The sequence below is a fragment of the Canis lupus genome, chromosome 13 (assembly GCF_011100685.1).
Source record: "Canis lupus familiaris isolate Mischka breed German Shepherd chromosome 13, alternate assembly UU_Cfam_GSD_1.0, whole genome shotgun sequence".
Taxonomy (NCBI): Eukaryota; Metazoa; Chordata; class Mammalia; order Carnivora; family Canidae; genus Canis; species Canis lupus.
Window position 1 is genome coordinate 28,120,193 of NC_049234.1, and position 20,714 is coordinate 28,140,906.

General features: G+C 45.4%; 1 long non-coding RNA gene across 1 annotated transcript; it reads left to right on the top strand.

Moving 5' to 3' along the window:
• Positions 1–579: 579 nt before the first annotated feature.
• LOC111098451 lies at positions 580–18,659 on the top strand. Its single transcript, XR_005368316.1, has 2 exons — positions 580–701; positions 18,444–18,659. It is a non-coding gene; the product is annotated as an uncharacterized LOC111098451 (long non-coding RNA).
• The last annotated feature ends 2,055 nt before the right edge of the window (positions 18,660–20,714 follow it).

A 20,714-nucleotide genomic window follows, 5' to 3' on the forward strand; every position in this document is an offset into this window, starting at 1 on the left:
AATGGCCATCCCATTGCCAGCTAGTGCTGATACTGTTCTGTGCCCCAGACACTTGGCTTAGCCCTCTTGACTCAGCGCCTAATCTGAGAGTGGCCTCATCCCCTCCAACATCCCTGCGGCACACAAGCCCCCTTCAGCAGCGAGTACATGGTCTCCTTGAGCAGAGAGGCTGACGTGAAGATACCATGGTCAAGGTGCAACCAGGAGGTTGGTTTCAAATGACCCACTGAAGCAAGATGGTGGTGCCCAGCTCATTCCTGAAGCCTGACAGTAGATGATGGACAGTGAGTCAGATGCCACCTTAAGGCAGCTTCTAGAGCTTCCTTGTGGTTGAGCCCCTGCAGGAATATGGTTGGGGTGGAGGAGTAGTGGCAGACAAGAAGGGAGCCAAGCTCAAGAAGGGCCTTGGGGAATTAGAAGCAAGAATTACCTAGGAGAGGGAGTGAGTGGCCATCAAACATGCTTCAGTAGCATCGGGTGAGACTGTGTTGGAGAAAGAAGGTTCCAGATGCAGAGTGAAGGTGGCTTAGAAGTGGAGACACTGAGAGATCCAAGAATGGGGTTCTAGAACCAGTCATGGTAGAAATCATAAAAGGCGAACAGGGTGGTAGCAACAAGAGGCCCATGGAGAACGAAGGATGAGGTCCTGTAGTAGTCAGAATTGTCTGAAGCTGTTGCTGAAGGAGACCGAGGGGTTGGAGGTAAGTGCCTGGGTCCAAGAGAAGGCAGCTGGGTAAACAGTGCCTTAAACCCAGTCCAGGATTTCGAGAAGGAGTTTGAGAAGGCCACGGGCTACACAGGGCTCGCCCCTGTGTCAGGTGTGCTGGGAGGGACAGTGAGGCTGCATCCCTGCTGCCCAAGCATCTCGCTCACGTACCTGGCCTGCAGCTGGCTCTTGGTACATGTTTGTTGAATTTAATTTAATGAAAACTCAATGTGCTATATTGAAACAAGACCCTGGTTCCAACCAGCGAGGGAAAAGAATCCCATTGTCTGGCAACAACATTAGTCTGTTAGTTCCAGACCTGCAGGATAGCAAATCTGTCTCTTGAAAGGGGGAAATATAAGGAGAGTGAGCAGCTGGTTTCCTTCCAGAGGGGGAGGATCACTCCCGGTTGGGGGTGTCTGGTTCCATGTGTGTGGATGGAGGTGGTCTGGGTGCTGTACCCGCACCCCCCAGCTCAGCCGGCCACTGGTAGTAGACACACACACCCACCCCAGGAGGAAGGGCCTGACCTGAGCCTGTGCTATTATCTTTTTGTGAAACAAATGCGTTTTTGATGCAGATAAACATCTTGGACAGGGGAGCTCAAAGGGAAATATTTTGCAGTAACTATTTCTGTTTTGTGTTTTGTGCCGCTGCCATATGAAAAGCACGAGTCCATTAAAAACATTCTTGGAGATGTTCATGTTCAGGTTAGAGGTCTTCCTGTGATCCTTTCAACTCCCTGGAGTGAGGCTGCTTTGGCTGGGAAAGCAGCGAAGCGAGGCCAGGGTCAGCAGGGCCCCGCTCAGCCGGGTGCCCTCAGGTGAAGGAGACCGGGCTTGGGGCTCCGGGGGGCGGCCAGGAGAGCGCTGGCTCCAGCTGTCAGGGTTCAGCTCTTCTGAAGAATAGTCTTGGCGAGCACTGGGGCCAAGGAGTAGTGGGCTTCGGTGCATCTGGAATCAGATCCCCTCCTGGAACCAGAAGATCCCTGAGATGTTAGTGGTGCATGTGTGTGGATCAGGGGGAGGGACATGCTCATGTTCCCGAGAGGATGCTACAGCTCACTGTGATAAAATCACTGATCCATGGGGCACCTGCCAGCTCCAAGCCCTCACTCTACCACCTCATGTTTTCAGGCCGTGCTTCCAGGGTGCTTACTGCGTGCCAAGTGCTGGGAAGGCCAGGCTCAGATTGGCTGGGCTGGGTGGGGGTGCTGGCCAGAAAGCTAACGTTCATGGAGCATCCACAGTATTTTGGATACCTGGATATTATCTTAAATATCTAGCATGACCTTGAGTACCTAGAATACCTGGAAGTGACTTGAATATCTGGGTATGATTTCATGGTAGCCCACAGCTGATGAGCCAGACACTGTGCATGCCAAGCGGTTAAGGGGATATTCCCTTTCTTAAAGGAACCCGAGTGGGAGCCCATCATGCTTTCCATGTTGCAGATGAAAACATGGAAGCCCATGGAGGTCACACAACTGCTCGGGTCAGGTGCTTTCATCCGTGGCCTGTCCTTGTCTCCAAATAGGGTGAACGATGCCTGCTTTGTGGGGCTGACGATAACCTGCATCCTCCCCACGATGACCTCATAGACCATCTGATGACACGTGGCCATGTGCAGTGGCATGGGGCTGGACAGGCAAAGCTTCAGGGAGTCCCATCCGACCTGGGTCAGAGGCTCCTTCAGCCTCTGTTCCATGCCCCCGGGTGCTCAGTGTGCCCTCACATCCCAGGTGCTGTCCCCTTGGTCATTCCAGGTTGAAAGAAAATAAAACCCAGGCCTCATGTTAGGGCTGGGACAGCTGGGGCTGTATCTTTTCCATCTCTGCTTCTCCAGGAGGGTCTGGAATGGTGCATCTACTCAATGTACACAGCTTCAGATCTGCACTGGGCACCCTCTCAGCCTTGTGGGTCAAAGAGGTTTCCCCCTCTACCATGCCCTCCACTACCATGAGCACTTGAACAGGCCCCATCTTGCCCTCACTTCAGACCTAAGTGGTGGACATTGTTGGTGATATATATATATATATATATATATATATATATATAGATATAGATATAGATATAGATATATATATATATATATATATTTTTTTTTTTAAAGTAGGCTCCAGCCTAGCATGGAGCCCATCATGGGGTTTGAACTCATGACCCTGAGATCAAGATCCAAGCTGAGATCAAGTTAGATGCTTAAATGACTGAGCCCCCCCACTCCACCTCTCCCAGTGCCCCAGTTAGCCCTATTTTTATTTATTTATTTATTTATTTATTTATTTATTTATTTATTTTTAAAAGATTTTATTTATTCATTCATTCATGAGAGACACAGAGAGAAAGAGGCAGAGACACAGGCCGAGGGAGAAGCAGGCTTCTCTCAGGGAGCCTGATGCAGGACTTGATCCCTGGACCTGGGATCACACCCTGAGCCAACGGCAGACGCTCAACCGCTGAGCCACCCAGGCATCCCAGCCCTATTTTTTTTTTCAATTTTTATTATTTATTTATGATAGTCACAGAGAGAGAGAGAGAGAGAGGCAGAGACACAGGCCGAGGGAGAAGCAGGCTCCATGCACCGGGAGCCCGATGTGGGATTCGATCCTGGGTCTCCAGGATCGCGCCCTGGGCCAAAGGCAGGCGCCAAACCGCTGCGCCACCCAGGGATCCCCCCAGCCCTATTTTTATATCAGAGTAAAACAGAGGTCCAGAAAGAGGAGTGACGGGTAATGGGTTGTTCAGCAAGAGAGCGAGTCTCTGGAAGGAGCTCTGTGCGTGGCCAGAAGCGCTGCTTCTCCCGGTGGGTGGCAAGGGGTGGTTGGCAGATGTGGGGGTGGTGTGGAGCCCAGCTCCAAGCCCACTCCAGGCTCTGCTGCTTTACCCACTTCTGTGGTCTCTCAGTAAATTGCTACAATATGTGCTCTTTGGCACCCGCACTGAAGACCACCCAAGCGTTGAGGCAAATGCAAAATGCAGCCCCCGACCTCAGCCCCAAAGCGGTGCCTGTTGGAGCCAAGCATGTGGCCTCCTCAGTGCTGGGGTCCCTCCCAGGTGAGCTCCAGGCAAGTAGGACCAAGAACCTGGTCACACACGCCGGTGGGGGAGTTGCAGCGCCTGGAGGGGATCCAGATGGTGCTCTCTGGGCTGAGGACCCTCACTGTCTTCCTGGCACCATCTGGGATGTCTGGGTTCCCAGGAACCCAGGTAGGTGTGCCTCATGCAACTGGTGACTTTCTGCAGGACTGGGTCAAAAAATTTAAAAATTAATAGGAGAGCTTTTGTTTTTCAAGGTATCATGCTGAAGTCCTTTTGTAAAGAGAATTCTAACCCTTTAGCCCTCTTTTTAAGTACTGACGTGTGGATTTGGGGTTTGCATTGTGTCCTGCTTCTCTGTTCTGACTCCCACGAGCCCCACAGATGAAGACCTCTGTGTGCAGCTCAGCCCTTCCGTCCCTGGCTGTTTGCCCTTGACCTTGGGAGAGCCACTTAGCTTTACTCACTATTAAATGATACAGAGTATTTAAACTGCAGTGACAGGATGCTGCCCAACGCCAGTTAAGCATCCGCTATATGGTGGATTTTTGGGGGAGAAAGGGACTTGTAGTTTTCTTCTCAGCAAAATGGAAATCCTACCTTACTTGTCTCCCCTTGGGGTCATTGAGAGTTACTCCAGAACACTGGGCAAATGAAGATATGATTTAGTCATTGACTTCACACGTATTTTTGAGTATCTATTCGAAGTTCATGTTCTCTTTGGAAATAAATGATCACAATTCAGTTCAGTCATTGTCTTAATGGAGAAAAGCATAAAGCAAAGTGGACATGGAAAGCGGGCTTTATTCTCCCCAGTGAAGAGGAACAGTCTTGCAAGAGCAGATATAGGTCGTGGCTAATGTTTGCTGAGTCCTGACCGCGTGCCAGACACAAAGAGTTTGCCAGGCAAAATCAGCGTGGGAGGGGAGTGTGCCCAAGGAAGAGAGAACAGGATAAAGGCCCAGAGGCCATCACAGGGAGCATGTTCTGGGAAGAGTCTGTGGTTAGCGTTCGATTATTCATAACAGAGCATGACCACAGGGCTGTGGGCGTGACTCCCACAGGTGGGGGCAGGGTGTCCTCACCCTTACTTCTGTAGCCTAGTGGCTCTCAAGCAAGGCGGTAGCACTTCCCAAGGGTCCGCTTGAAAATGTGGGGGAGCACATTTTGACTGTTGCTATGATGGGGTGCAGTCCTTTCGGCATCTAATACCGGAGACCTGGAATGTTAGATGCCCCATAATGCACAGGACAGTCCCACACAGTGAAGCCTTGGCCTGCCTGAAATGCTGGGGTGACTTTTTTGGGCCACTCTATGTCCCTCTTCTCTGTCCTCAAGCTCCTGTCTGTGCTTTAGCTCCACCCAAGTGTGCAGAATTGAACTGGCGATTGTGGGAAATCCAAACTCTCTCCTGACCACCCAAATCAACTAAAGTGTTCTCAAGAAACTGGCTTTTTTTCTTTCCCCCTGCATGGATTATATTTGGCTTCAGAACATAATACTTTCATTTTCTTGATTTGGGGTAGCACAGTTGGTGGGAAAAAGACCCTCATTAGGTTTCAAGCCTCAAACCTGGTTTGAGCCATGTTATTCTCTGTTATTCTCTGTTATTCTCATGTTATTCTCTGGTGCCAAGGCATGTGGCTGCCTCAGCCTAAATACCGCAGGAGCCGAGCACCACCACCTACGCGCTTCCCTGGTGTGGGCCCTCTTCGTGCCTGTGGGGGCCTAACTGCTGCCCCACTCTGGGCTCCCTCACTGCATTCATTCCCTCTCTTGGCTGCCCAAGAAATCATCTTTCCCCCATGCAGATGTGATTACCTCCTCTCCTGCTGCAAATCCTCGTGTCAAAGAAAAACTCAGACTGAGGAGGTTGAGTGGGCCCCCAGTACCACAGGGCAGGAACTTCTTAGCCCGCCAGCTCATTCGCTAGAGAAATGCACATGTATTTTTCTCACCTCTTCTAGGAAAGCTAGCATGGCTAAAACATTTTGGTAAGAATCCCTATCTCCTTACGCTGAGTTTGAAATATCGACCTGCAGTTCAGCATTTGGGATGCAGGCCTGCACCATGGCCCGTGCCTACTAGTCTTGGGCCAGCTTCATCTTTGGGCTCCCTAGTGGCGCTGTAGTCCGAAGGCATCATGTGTTTTCTCCTCCTGAGGCCTGGGGACATGTGCATCCTTCTCCTTAGATGCCTCGCCCCTTACTCACCCCGCTACCTCCAGTTGGTCCTTCTAAACTCAGCTCACTGCCTTTCCACCAGGGAACTCCCTCATCATGGCCTTCAGAGAGCCCTCCTTCTCATGACAGCTCTAGGCCTCTAGCAGAGGCCACAGCCCACTCCCTGCACTTGGGTGTTGACCTGTGTGGTCCTCTCATGCAGGGTGGATGTCCTGAGAGCACCATCCTCTCTCTTCTCTTTTGCATCTTCATATGCATGTGTGGGGAAAAGGCTCTGAGGGTGCTTCTTTGAAGGACTATATGAACGCAGTGATTCAGATGTAACATAACTTCTAAGGTTCTTTTCAGTCCACAGATAATACTAGGGATGAATTTCCTGATATTTCAACAGGTGAAGTCCTCGCTCACAGACCTGGTTGGTACAACAGGGCCAGGAGTGTAAAAGGTCAGGTGACTAATAACTCCTCTCAGGGTCCTAAGGCAAGCTCCTTTCATGACCTCCAGAAATCCCCCGTCCCCAGAGGGTGGATTCATTATTTTTAATAGACATAAATCATTCAGACCTGCCTCTTATAAAGAAGATGAGAGAACAGCTCAGAAATACTATTTTTGGCTCCCCAAATGAAATGGAGGCCTGTAAGTTAATGAAACTGATTTTCTCACTTGGCTTGGGAACCAGCTGTAAAGGTAATTTCCAAAGAAACATTCCAAGCACATCTTGAGCAAAAATGGCATCATTTGAATAAACCCACAGCTTGGTAGGAGAGCAGGAGAATGCTTTGGAAGGGCCAGTTCTCATTTGGAGGGTAAGTTCTGGCATGTTATCTTAAAAGATCAGCCTCATTAGATTATAATTTGCAGAGGACTTAAAATTTCAAGGGACTTTCAGCATTTGGCTATCTCTATAGAGCTCACAAGATTTCTGTACAATTATTAGGGAAAAATATTTTCAGCCCCCATTTTCTAGGTGAGAAAGTAGAGGGTGAAGGAGCTTGATGATTTGCCAAAGGTCACAGAGCTAGAAGGAAGCAGAGCCACCTCAGATTTGTCCCATACACTCTCATGTCATCAAGTAGATACATGAGACCTGCAAAACACACACATGGGGTCCCAAGCAATTGTTTCAGTGCCTCTACTAGTCCTCGTTGACTAGTCTTCATTGAGGTGAAAGAGGGGAAACACACACTTCATATGAATCTGTGGTCTGTTAAATTTCATCTACTTACTTTGTTGGAGAGATGTGATAATGTTGAGTTAGTCTGGACAGTCTAACAGCCTAGACCGGGCAGCTTGAACAACATACATTGATTTTTCACAATTTTAGAGAGTAGGAAATCTGGGATCAAAGCATTGGCAAATTCCGTGTCTGGTGAGTCTCTTCCCAGTTCGCAAATGTCCATTCTCTCTCTGTGTCATCACATGGAAGCAGAACTGAGAGTGGGGGGCTCCCTGGGGTCTCTTTTATAAGAACATAACCCCATTCATGAGGGCTCCACCCACATGACCTACTCACCTTCCAAAAGCCCCATCTCCAAATACCATCCCACTGGGGATTAGGTTTTAACCTATGAATTTTGAGGGGACAAAAAAATTCGGTCTATAGTGAGTCGTCAGGAATATAGACTGTGAAGCTAGCTGGCCTGGGCTTGCATCCCAGCTCTACCACCAGCTTGCTATGTGGCCTGGGATAACTCATTTGGATTCTTTATGCCTCAACTTTCTCCTCTGTAAAAGACAGATAACCACTCATAAAGTGTTTTTTAAGTAATGTGCTAACCTATATAAAGTATTTGAGCAATGCCTGGTGTATAACAGGAAGCTTTAACTAATTAGTATTATTTCATTTTAACTTCTCAACAACCCTGAGATGTCTTTAGTGCTGTGCCCCATACTACAGTTGGGGAAACGGAGGTTAAGTAATCTGCCTAAAAATTCTAGAACTGGAACTTTGAACTGGGTCTCTGTAGGCAATTCATCATGCCCCACTCCCTTGATTCAGGCATTCTCTCAAATCATGCTCACAGATTTGGTGGGGGGTCATGTTCATGTTGGTATTTTCTAAATACAGGTAGTAAATCCCTTTTCTTCCTCTTCAGGGTCTTCCTAGGAGAATATGTTGGAAAATCAAAGTTTGAAAGTCAAATCATATCCTTATATATCTCCAAGGGGTCTATATCACCATAGACTACAAAATATAATTAAATCCCCAATTATACCCCACTTTTACAGTATATTATTCAACAATACATTTTCAACACCATAGACATATTCTTTGATTTTGTTTCTTTCATAATTAAATATACAGTTTGATCCTCCTGTGGCTCAAAAGTCCCAACTCAAAGTATGCCTAATGACTTCCATCTCTGTGGCAAATGTCTTAAGTTGATGAGATCTGTGCTTCTTATTGCTAAGATCAGTACTGTAATTTTTTCTAATGTAATTCCTTTTTTAGAAATAGTGAGTGCAATGGAAACAGTCAAATTATTGAACAAACAAACTTTCTGTACAAATAGGGCAACTCTGCCAACATTGAGTGGTTAGCTCTCAGGCTGCTCCACCATGTAATGGCTAGAATTATTCATCTATAACATGATTACAGAAGTCTATTAAGCACACAAAAGGGAAACAATAATTTATGACAAATCCAAAGAGAAGGATGAAATAAGAATGAGCAGAGAAGGCAGGATGTCGTGGGAGTGAAGGAATAGTCAAAGAGAGTAAAGTGGTCCAATTTTATCTGGATACAAAGTATTCTGTAGCTTAGAGGCACTTTACCAAGTAGGAACCCACAAATTAACCAGCTAATTGAATTTTTCAGGACTCTGAGTTGTAAGTGATAAAAGACCTAATTTCTAGTGTTTTCTTATTTGTCCACAATTCTTCTTTCCTTCCCTGCTCTTGTCTTGGTTTCCCTATGAGCAGAGTATAATTTTCTTCTGTTGATTTTGGGCTTTGACAATAAGACTTGCTTTGGGCAATGAACTGTGGCTGGAAATGACAGCTTCAAGCTGCCATTTTCAAGCTGAGATTTAAAAGGCAAATTTCGGTCCAGTTTTCTGGATCTTCTTCTTACTACTAGGAGAAGAACATGTACCAGGTACCTTATGTTCCAGTCTGGGGCCTGGAATGAAGATAAATGTAGAAGGCTTACCCATAACCAGAAGCTGGGGTCCAGCCTGGTCTAGCTGATCCAACAGTGTAATGTAAATATTTGTGGTAGTGAGTTACTGAAACAGTAGCTTGGGGATTGTTTGTTAAGCATTATTATCATAGTCATAACGACAACCCCAAACTCAACTATTGTACAACCCAAGTGAGTTAAGAGGAAAAAATGTATTGGTTCATGTTACAAGTTTGCTTTAGTCAGGGGCTCAAATTATATTGCTTTTCTTCATGGGTCCATTCATCTGTCTATTCTTCTATCCATTTTTTCACCCCTGCTTCTCGTCATGTTTTGACCTCATTCGCTTCCTATGGAGGCAGGTCCTTGTTGTGTATTTGCTGAAATATAGTTTGTAGAACACTCTTCCTGTAAGATGCTTTGGGAGGAAGAAAGGTTCCATGGTCCAACAGGCTTGAAAAAGAGTGTATGCTACATTTCAGTTTTAGTGATTCTCAAAGCATTACTGGCAAAAAACATACAAAACCAAAAAATGATGAGGAGTCCTCTAAGTTAGAAAAATCCTTAATGTGATTTATTTAATGCAGCATTTTTCAAGTTTATTTGACCATCAAAAACTGTTCTGGCTATTAAAATCTATTGACAGTTTCTAGGTTCACACTTAGGGAAATGGTGGTGTAGTAGGGGAAAGCCCTGGTTTGGGAGATAGGAGACCTGCCTTTCTGTGTCAGCCCTACCACAAACTCACTTGGCACTGCCTCAGGGAAATCACTTGCCATCCCAGGCCTTGGATCTCCATTCACAAAATAAGAGGGCTCAGATTAGTTGGCCTTTTAAGACCACTGGGGTCAACAATCTCTAATTCCAGCAGTACACTGTATTTCATGGAAGAAAGGGTGATATGGCCACCCAAAGGATGGTTAACTGTTGCCAGGGAAGCACCAAATAAATCCATGATTTATATTCAGTTGTTTTTTTGCTCTGGGCTCAAACATTACAGTCCAACACATTTTGAGTGGAGATTCAGTAGGAGCAGCTCTAGTGTGTTCACCTTGCCTGTGGGTAGGGAACCTTAGTCATAGACTCCTGAGCACATGTTTCTACCCCACTCAGGTGGCATAGAGGGTTCCTTTCCCCTGCTCCTTGTTTTTTTTGTCCCTATTTCCCCAACAACTCCTCAGTCCTTTAAATCTCTTGATTCCATCACCACCGCCCTCCAAATCCCTCCTCCTCTTGTGTGCAGCCTCTGCAATGGGTTGTTGGCAATTCTCAGTGGCATTCAGTTCAGCTGCAGGGTGGGGGAGGTGGGGGCGGAGAGTCTGCTTTGAATCCTGTATTAGTCAGGATGCTTTTGGTGGCAGAAACAAAACCCTGACTCAAGCTTGCTTAAACAATAGGGAATTGATTATCTCACATATCAGGAATGCCCAGGGCAGGGCGGGTCCAAAGCTCGTTGAATTAGCCATTCAACAATGGCATTCAAGAAGAGTTTCTCTCTTTCTCTCTGCTGTGCCATCCTCAGTTGGATTCTTTCTCAGGCTGGTGACAAGCTAGTGGCAGTAGTTCCGAGCATCCTCTCCAGATATGACAAGATCTAGAGGAAGAGGTGGTCTCCTTTTTTCTGAGGCTCTTTCCTAGAAGCAAAGACATTTTCTCCAGAAGCCACCAAGCCACCACTCACTTCAGAGGACTTGTCATGTTTCCAGGGAAAGAATTGGGAGTATCCCTGAACCAGTCACCAGCAGAGAGAGCAGGATTACTCTTAGGTCATCGAGTCCAGCCCTGGAGCTGGGAGTCAGGTCAACAGCCACTTAGTCTAATGTTGGACAGACAGAACAATGCCTGAGTTGGGTTAAGAAACCAAGAGGACAGGAATGAATATAAGTTGGACAATCTATAGTGAGGTCTTCTGAGTAGAAAGGGGAAGGAAGAGATTCTTAAAATAATCTGGCCTCCATTAAACCTTTCAATTACAAACACCAACCTATTGCAAACATTTCTGGGCTCCAGAAGAGATGGCAGGGAGAGAAAAATTTGATCTGCCCTTCTTAAATGATTCTGTTTAAGCTACGGAAGTTTTCTACACTTGAACGGCCTTACCCACTCGCCCCCTACCTGGAACCACCAGTCTGACGGAGTGCTCTACACACAAGCAATCTCTGCCTGTGGGGGTGAGGGAACTAGGATCCGGACTCCACCCATCTGTAGGATATGATATACAAAGTGGCTGTTCAGCGCTCACACCTCCAGCTTTACAGAGAGCTAGAATCTTCCCTCTACCATGTCCTAGAAATGGAACTTTAGGCAAATTGTCTTTAACTTCCTTTCTTCCTCAGTCTGCTGCTCTGTCACAGAGAGATAATAATAATTCCCACCTCATACAATCACTGTGAAGATAAAAAGGGATTGCATATAGATGCCTTGGCGCAGCACCTCACGCAGGGGCTGTACCTAATGGCTATCGATGGCTGTTATTTTTCTGATCATAGAAAGAGAGCTATTATTATGACATCATCTAGAAAAATCCCAAAGCAGCCAATGGAGTCCAGCTGATGCTTCCAACCCCGCTGGGAGTAGGCTTTTCTCCCCCCTCCCCTGATGGTGCTCAGTTGGCACAACCCAGCCTGAGTGACACAGCATCACATGGCAGGAGGAGCGAAGCCAAGAGCTAGACGGGCACTTTGATTCAGCACAGTGACTTGGGCTGCCAAGTAGGCTTTTGGAAAATGTCTTGCTCCCCCCTCCTGGAGCATATTTTGGACGCCTACTTGTCATATTGCAAAATGTATGTGACAAAACAATCTGGGATCTCACTGACAATTATTCCCTTCATGCCGCGACTTGGAATCTCTTGGCTGGGGGTGTGCTGCCAGCCTCAGGGGCCCTGGCACGAAGGCAACCAGAGGCGGGGCCCTGCCCAGCAGGAGGGGCTGGGGGCAGGGCAGGAGCAGTAACCCATCTTCCTCCAGGTGGGTCTTTGCTTTTGTGACCCAGCTCGGGCACCTCACAGAGGTGCGCCCTCCTTCTGTGGGAAACAGAGCAAAGTGAGACAAAGAGAAGCAACAGCCAATAGCAATAGTGTACACATATTATGCCCTTTATTATTTTCCTAAGGATGCTGTAACCAATTACCCCAAAGCTGGTGGCTTAAAACAATAACAATTTATTCTCTCACAGTTCTGTAGGCAGAAGTCTGAAATCAAGAAGTTGGCAGAACCAAGTTCCCTCTGAAGGTTCTAGGGAAGAATCTTCCTCGTGTTGTCCAGCTACTGGTGCTCCAGATGTCCCGTGGCCTGGGGCTGCATCATTTCAGTCTTTGCCTCTGATTTTCTTTTTTTTTTTTTTAATTTTTATTTATTTATGATAGTCACACATAGAGAGAGAGAGAGAGAGAGAGAGAGGCAGAGACATAGGCAGAGGGAGAAGCAGGCTCCATGCACCGGGAGCCCGATGTGGGATTCGATCCCGGGTCTCCAGGATCGCTCCCTGGGCCAAAGGCAGGCGCGCTAAACCGCTGCGCCACCCAGGGATCCCTGCCTCTGATTTTCATGAGGTTTTCTCCTCCATGTATCTCCTGCCTTTCTCTTTTCTTAGAAGGACACCTGGCATTGGATATGGGGCACACCCTAATTCAGGAAGATCTTATCTTGAAATCCTTAATTACATTTGGAATAACTCTTTTCCCATATAATGCCATATTCCTACATTCTAGGTTGATGTGTCTTTTGCGGGGCCACTATTCAACCACTGTGAGCCCTTTGTATATGGCAGGTGCCAGAGGAAGGCTATATGACCTCACAGTTTGCATGACAAACCTAGAAGTCAGTGCAATTTTCAATCCCCATTTTCAGATGAGGAGCATGAGCTGTCCTGTTCACTGCTCATGATTATCCTTTGTTCTTCACTCAGCCCTAGGCAACTGAGACTATTTTTAACTATCATTTTACAGATGAAGACACTGAGGCTTAGAAAGATTTTGTAACTTGCCCGACAGCTAGTGAGAGGCAAATCCCTAGCCTAGATTTTTCTCAGACGAGCTGGATAGAAAGAAATAACTCTTATTCCTTCTGCCATAGATCTCAAAAAGTATTTGCTGAGTGAATAACAACTTGAAGATAAAGTAGCACATTTTCATCTCCCAAGGAACTCAGGGATTTCTCCTTCTTCTTGCCCCCTGGTAGGAAGAAATGGTAATACTACTGCCAAAATTCCCATGAGGCCTTGAGGGGCACGAACAGCCTTGTTTCTTCTTTCTGAAACCAACGGGAAATATGTGTTCCTGGCTGCTCAAGGGAGCCTCCCAGAGCAGAGCTGTGAATTTGCCTAGGGCCAGAAATGACTTTCACCCGGGGAGGCCCAGAACTGTCAACGAGGAATGCTTTGGGAATTGAGTTGATTCCTGTGACAAATCCAGCTTTTCTGCACTTTTCCATCACAGGAGTGCTGGAAGCAGGAGCAAGGCTGTGATTTGTTGGTCACTTACTGAGCATTATGCTCTGCAATAGGTACTTACACATACATGGTCCCAGTTGGTTCCTCAGATATGATTACCTCCACTTGGGCTGCCTCTAAGATGTGTAGGGTCAGTGACAAGAGTGCTAACAGAGACACTAAGCTGTATGTTTATGTAAAAGGAGACAGTCATGACACACAGTCAGCACCCTACCCACATATCCGGCTCAGTCCAATCCTCAACCCCTAACCTCAATAGCTATCCCTGGGCCATAAGATGTGCTCATAATGGAATAGTCTATCCTCAGAATAGGTCTGTCTCCCCCTTAGACTCTGGAGGCAGGCCCAGGGATATCTGGACAGGGGACTCTGGAGTCTTCTGTACCTTGTGTACAGGGTGGGCATATCTGGCCCCTTATCTACTGGGGAGGATGTATTTGGAGCAGAAGAAGAGATTGGGGCTTTCTAAAGTGTCAAACCTCTTGCCTGGGTTAGGGTGCTCCATCTCCATTGTTTTACCCATAAATGAATTAAATAATAGCGTATTAATCACCTATTGCCATGTAACAAATCTGCACCGCCCCAACCCCACCCTGAAAACTTAGTGGCATAAAAGCTGCTAAGATTCCTTATCTCAAAGTTTCTGTAGTCAGGAGTCTACGACCTCAAGTTCGGAATCCCCATGGGGCAGCCTCAAACATGGTGGCTGGCTTCATCCCAGCAAGTGAGCCAGAGGGAAAGAGAGAGGGTACAAGGGGCAAAAGTCACTGTATTTTTGTTTTTTTTTTTTAAGATTTTATTTATTTATTCATGAAAGACACAGAGATAGAGGCAGAGACATAGGCAGAGGGAGAAGCACTGAGCTACCCAGGTGCCCCAAAAGTCATTGTCTTATTAAAAATTTTATTGTGGTAAAATACTTATGATATTTACTGTTTTAACCATTTTTAAGTATCTCGTTTAGTGGTATTAAGTACATCCACATTGTACTTAAAAGCAAAGCTATCCAGTAAGCAGTGACCAGTGAAGAATGGGCATTTTAGTGTGGCCAGCAAAGGCATCCTTTAAGAGGTGACATTTAACTGGAATTCTGAATGCAGGAGGGAGTCAGTCATTAAAAGATCTAGAGTTTTGGGGGAGAACGGCCAGGGCAAAGGTCCATAAGATGGGATGAACTTGCTATGTAGAAAGGAGAAAGAAGGCTGTCTGTGCTGGACCAGAGATGAGATGAGGGAGGTCACACAGCCAGGGCCTTTGTAAACTGCCCAGAGCCTGCCTTGATTCTCTGCGTGATGGGCCATGCTTGACAGAGGTGAGCAGAGGAGTTAGCTCAGAATAGAGGTGATGGGGGAAGGAAGCAGTGTGTCCAGGGAGGGGTGGATGTGGAGCTGGAGGGCTAACTCGCCTGGCTGACTTGCTAAGTCACTTAGACATTTGGCCTCTGTCTCCTTGTGGGGGACTGGTTTTTGGAACCATTAATGGAGTACTTCCCCAATAATGGATCCCTTCTTGCCCTTGTAACAGCTCCAGGAGACAGTTACTAGTATTCCAATTCCATGCATCATGGAGCAGGGGGCCGTTAGGAACTTTCAGATACGTGTGATAAGGAGATGAAACAGTGATATGTAGCACTTACTGTGTGCCCTAGGCCGCTCTGAGCCCTTTACATACGTCGTCAGATAGATATTATTGTTATTCCCATTTCACAGATGAGGACAGTGAGGCACAGAGAAATTAGACCACCTGGCCAAGATGATACAACTAATAAGGCCAGAAATAGGGGATCCCTGGGTGGCTTAGTGGTTTAGCGCCTGACTTCGGCCCAGGGTGTGATCCTGGAGTCCCGGGATTAAGGCCTACGTTGGGTGCCTCACATGGAGCCTGCTTCTCCCTCTGCCTAGATCTCTGCATCTCTCTCTCTCTCTCTCTCTCTCTCTCTCTCTGTGTCATGAATAAATAAATAAAATCTTAAAAAAAAAAAAAGAAGAAGGCCAGAATTAGGGTTCAAGCCCAGCTGACAAGGTGCCAGAGTCTGTGTCCCTGACCACTAAGCTCTTATCATCTATCACATCTCCCTGAAGCAGTAGCTCTGGCACAAGGGTCCTGATAGGCATTTAATCATTTAATTCATTGCTTGGTTTTGGTTTTTGCTTGGTTTTATATTATAGCTGGGGACACTAGTTTGTCTTCAGTGAAAACTGCCAGCTTAAACAAGGGTGGCTGTGTCTCCCTTGCCGGGGGCAGCTAGCTCAAAGACCAGTCCCACCAGCCTGGGCTCTCGTTGTGGTCATAAACAAAGTATGTATTCCTCAGGCCCTATCATTAGGTATGTTCTAGCATTTGCAGCAGCAATAACAGGTAATTAGTTTATCCCCAAACTATGTGACATGTTTGGTATTTTCTGTGTGATGTTGAATAGATTTGCTTCAAAGTCACAGAGGAGGACTGCAGGTATAAGCTAAATTTAAACTTCCTCTTTGGGAGATATCAAACCTGGTAATTACTATTTTAAATTCCCTGCAGAAAATGAGTCAACAAATCACCTAGGTCATTAGCCATAACCAAGGCAGGATCATCAGAAAGTTGGCTTGGAATTTAAAAAAAAAAAAAAAAAGCTCCTGCTCTGAAGTCAGAGCAGGTTTGAGGAGATGCTCTGCTATTTTGGAGCCACAATGATGTAGAAAAGACCACAGGACAAGGTATCACTTTTGGGGAACGTGGTGTGTCCACCTGTAGCGTCTGGACATGTGGCAGCCAGCGTGGACCATGAGGTATGAGGCTGATCAGCAGAGGGTGACATTAGAGAAAGACAGGAAAATCCTAAGTCCTTGATGATGTCATTGAGGAAGTGAATTAACAAATCGTGAAACTGTCTAACTTCCGGGCATTTTAATATCTTTGAGAAGATAAAGTCCCTTTCTAGTTTAAGCCATTTTTGAACCACGGTTTCTGTTACCCGAAGGTGAAAGCTTGTTAACTCATGTACTGGACGGTTATGAGGAGTAAATGTTGCAGCGCAAGCCTATTGCTTGGTGCCAAGATAAAGTAGTATGAACATAGAGTCAGAATCAGGAAAAGGGTAGGAGAATAAGGTATGGAAAGGCCAGAGTTTCACAGTCCTACAGGAATGGGCAATATATTTATGGCCCAGGGCTGTTATTGGCGCTCCGTGAGCCCAGGTCAGGCTTCACTAATCCAGCACAGAATGACAGGGCCCAGGGAGTCCGCAGAATGGGTGTGTGCATACAGCTGGCGGCCTCCTTAAATTCTGATGGTATTGCGAAACCAATGGGTCAGTGCATGGTGGGCTCTGTGCGACCCCACTGACTTTCCACATGGGCCTTTCCATGGCCAAGTCAATATCTTGGGGCTTTGCGAGGGTTACCCCATTTGTTTCTTATCTCTCAAGGATAACTGTCCTGCTTTGGCTGGTGGTCAGTTTTCTATATTTCGCCCATTAAAATATTCATTATGGTCAAGTTATTTTATCATAATTATGTATGTGTTATAATTATATAACATTTTATACAATATATATTTTTTAAGATTTTATTTTTTTATTTATTCGTTCATGAAAGACAGAGAGATAGAGATAGAGAGAGAGAGAGAGCGAGAGGCAGAGACACAGGCAGAGGGAGAAGCAGGCTCCATGCCGGGAGCCCGATGTGGGCTGGTCTTCAGGATCACGCCCTGGGCCGAAGGCAGGTGCCAAACCGCTGAGCCACCCCGGGATCCCCCATTTTATACAATAGTATATAACACATATAATACATGTGCAAAATACACTCTATACAAAACACACAATTCTATAATGTATTATAAAATCAGTACAACAATGATGATAATAAATTAACAATAAAGTCCTGGTGGTACATTAAAAAGAAAATTTCTCATTGTGAAAGGAATAACTGGTCTTTCATTAAAGGAATATACATATTATGTGTAGGTGTATAATTATATAATGTATTATATGATTGTTATAATAATAATGAATGTCCTAGTAGTGTTTGTACTTTAACACAGATTTCTCACTGGGAAAGGAGTGGCTTGGTATTCCATTAGGGGACTTTTAAGCAAGCAGGATTTGTGGGGTGATACTTCCTGAAATCATATCTCATAGATCCTAAGTTACGGTGAGCCCGTTGGAAAGTTCTAAGAGTTTTTGGCACAAATCCAGCTTATTAATGTCGCCACAAGCCTGACTCAAAACACCATTGCTAGAACCAGGGTAGGTGACAATGGACTCATGACAGCTTCTGTTCTAGTTTTACCCGACCCCAATCCCTAAAATACATCTGAACAATACAGTACAGTTTAGCAATGAATGGAATTCTGGCTTCTGGTTCCTGAAAGCAAAGAGACAAGACTTCCCCTGTGCTGGGGACACAGAGCAGGAGAGGCTTGAGGAATGGTAGGATGGAAAAGCTTCTCCATCAGCTCAGCTTCCTTGAGGTTCATCTTCTGTCTAAAAATTGATGGCTTCTGTCCAAGGTGCCTAAAGCGTGGGTTACACAAAACCTAGCCAAGGTAACATTGTTTCCAGTATTTTAAATATCTGAGGCACTATTAAAATTATTGGAGATAATTAATCTTCAAGTTCCAATTGGACAAGACTAAGCAACTCCACCCAGTAGACTAATTCATTCTATCACTTGGGGAAACACTGGTCAGTTGAAAAAAAATTTTTTTAAAAGAAAAGAAAACGAAAAGAAAAAGAAAAAGGCTGAATTCTTTGTTCATTCCTTTCCTGGGTTCATGTCCTGTGCAATGGGGCTTTGCAGCACCTTTACCTAAGAGGTGGGTTCTATTCCCTCACCCCTGGAATCTGGGCTGGCCTTGTGACATGGTCCGGTGGCTAGAATGCAGTGATGGTGCACCAGTTCTGAACTAAGGCCTCAAGAGGCAATGCATGCTTCTCATCTTCTCTTTCTTGGAACCCCTTCCAGAGTCCAAGGAAACAAGGTTGGGCTAGCTTGCTGGAAAGGAAGAGAAGACAGCCTCCATCAGCCAGCCTCCATCCAAGCTGGGAGCTGACCAGGTCTTCATTCAAAGATTTGTGAGTTAGCTTGGTCAAGACCAGATGAGCTGCACAACCGAGCCTAGCCTAAGTATTATTGACTTGAAGAATCATGAACTAAATAAATGATTGCTTTTTAAAGTTATGAGGTTTTGGTTTGTTACAGAGCAATAGAGAATAACAGAAACATTTTGTGGAAAGCTCATGGCCTTTGTTAGTAGTCAAAGAGAGCTCCGAAATATGAATTTTTGCTGGGTGTTCATACAAGCTAGGGAAGTGTATTGAAGAAGTCAGAAACTCGGCCTCTGTCAGCTTTTGTAAGTTTTGAAATAGCCCAGGCCTCTCTGGAAATGTAACAAAGTCTTATATTAGGAATTCGTCCTCTGGATCCACTGCCCACTCTCCCCCATCTCAGTATATCCCGTTATAATGCGGATGCAATGAAACCTGAGGCATTATTGCACTAATAGAACTGCGAACAGACCCGATTCTTTTCATTCATTAAGTAAATATTTATTTAAATATACCCTGTAATAGGGGACCAGTTTCCAGGATGAAAAGATATAGCTTCTATCCTGAATTTATGAGGATTTTATCCACAATTTATGAGGAGTAATGGACAAAAATTTAATTATGAAACCAGCGCATGTACAAAAATTAAAAGTCGGAAAAGAATCTGGCAATCTGTGTCAAAGGCCTTAAATCATTTTTACTCTTTGGTGCAATGATTTCTCTTTTGAAAATATATCCTAAGGAAATGATCCAAAATGAAAAAAAAAAGGCCTTATTCACAAAATTCTCTCTATGTAAATATAGGTGAAATATATTACTAACAGCAAATCAGTTATGATGTATCTGCAAGCTGGAGCATTATCCAGCCATGAAAAGGATGTTTCTGGAGAATCAGTTGTAATAAAACAATTATGACATGCACTGGATAAAATGCAGACTACAGAAATGCATTGGCAATCATAGCAAACGAATAACAAAATAAAGATTAGAATAAAATACTCCAAATGTTTATAGTGGTTTAGACAGAAAGTGGGAAAGAAGAAAACTAATATTTCTTGATGATGTATTAAGTACATGTGTGTTATGTTCCTTAAATGCTTTTGTCAAAAAGTATCATTGTCACTATGACTCGTCAAGGTTCTTGCTATTGTTGAGGTTTTACAGATGAGGAATCGGAGGCTCGGAGAAGTTGAATGATTTCTCAGGCCTATAGAGCCTAGTGGCTGGTGTAAACTGCACTTGAATTGAGGAGGACTTGACCTCAAGATCATTCTCTTTCATCAGAGCTGGAATCATAAATGGATTTTATTTTCCTTCTTTCTCTCTGCTGGCACGTCCCAATTCTTCTTTGATAAATTTTATATCTTTTACCTTTAAATATCATTTAAGAAATAGGCAGATGGTTCACATGGCTGCCCCTCTGGCTGGTGTTCGGGGGAATGGTAGCTGCCTACAGAGGGACTCCCCCAGGTGCTTGGGGAGGGCACCCCTCTCTCCCGAAATACCTCTTCTCCTAGATGGAATACTTTAACTAAGGGATGGATTGTCCATTTCATGATTAGAAAGAGGATTTCAGCTCTCCTTAAACCCAGTCCTATTCTGGATGCCCCAAACCCCTGCCACAGCATTCCCTCACTCTTCCAGTTAGGCTTTCCTGGAATATTCCAATACAGGAGGATTCTTACTGCCACAAGAGGCAGCCCATTCCACGGTTTGCTGAACTATGGAAAGGAAGATGTTCTTCCTTGGATTAGGCTGAAATCTGACTTTTCATTCTGTTCCCCCATGAAATACACTCATTCCTCTCCTTCCAGATGCTTCTTATAAGCGCATAGAGACAGTGCTGTATCCCTTGCCGCAGACTCTCCTGGTTGTCTACCCAATATCTATTCTCACCCTCTTCCTTAGAACAGGACTTAATTTTATTCAGGAGTGCCATGTTCTTAATCAAAGTCTGCATTTCCCCATCTCCCTCGCTGTTAGCTGGTGCAATGTCACTAAATTCTGGCCTAAGAGATATCTGGTATTTTTTCCTTCCTCATGCCCCCCTTGTGGTTTCTTCCCCCTTCTGACCAGAATGGTGGCACGATGGGTGGAACTCTGGAAGTCATTGTGGAATATGAGGCCACTTTGAGGAAAAGAGGCCAGCCACTCCTTGACAGAACAGAAAGATGTAAGGAGCTTGGGT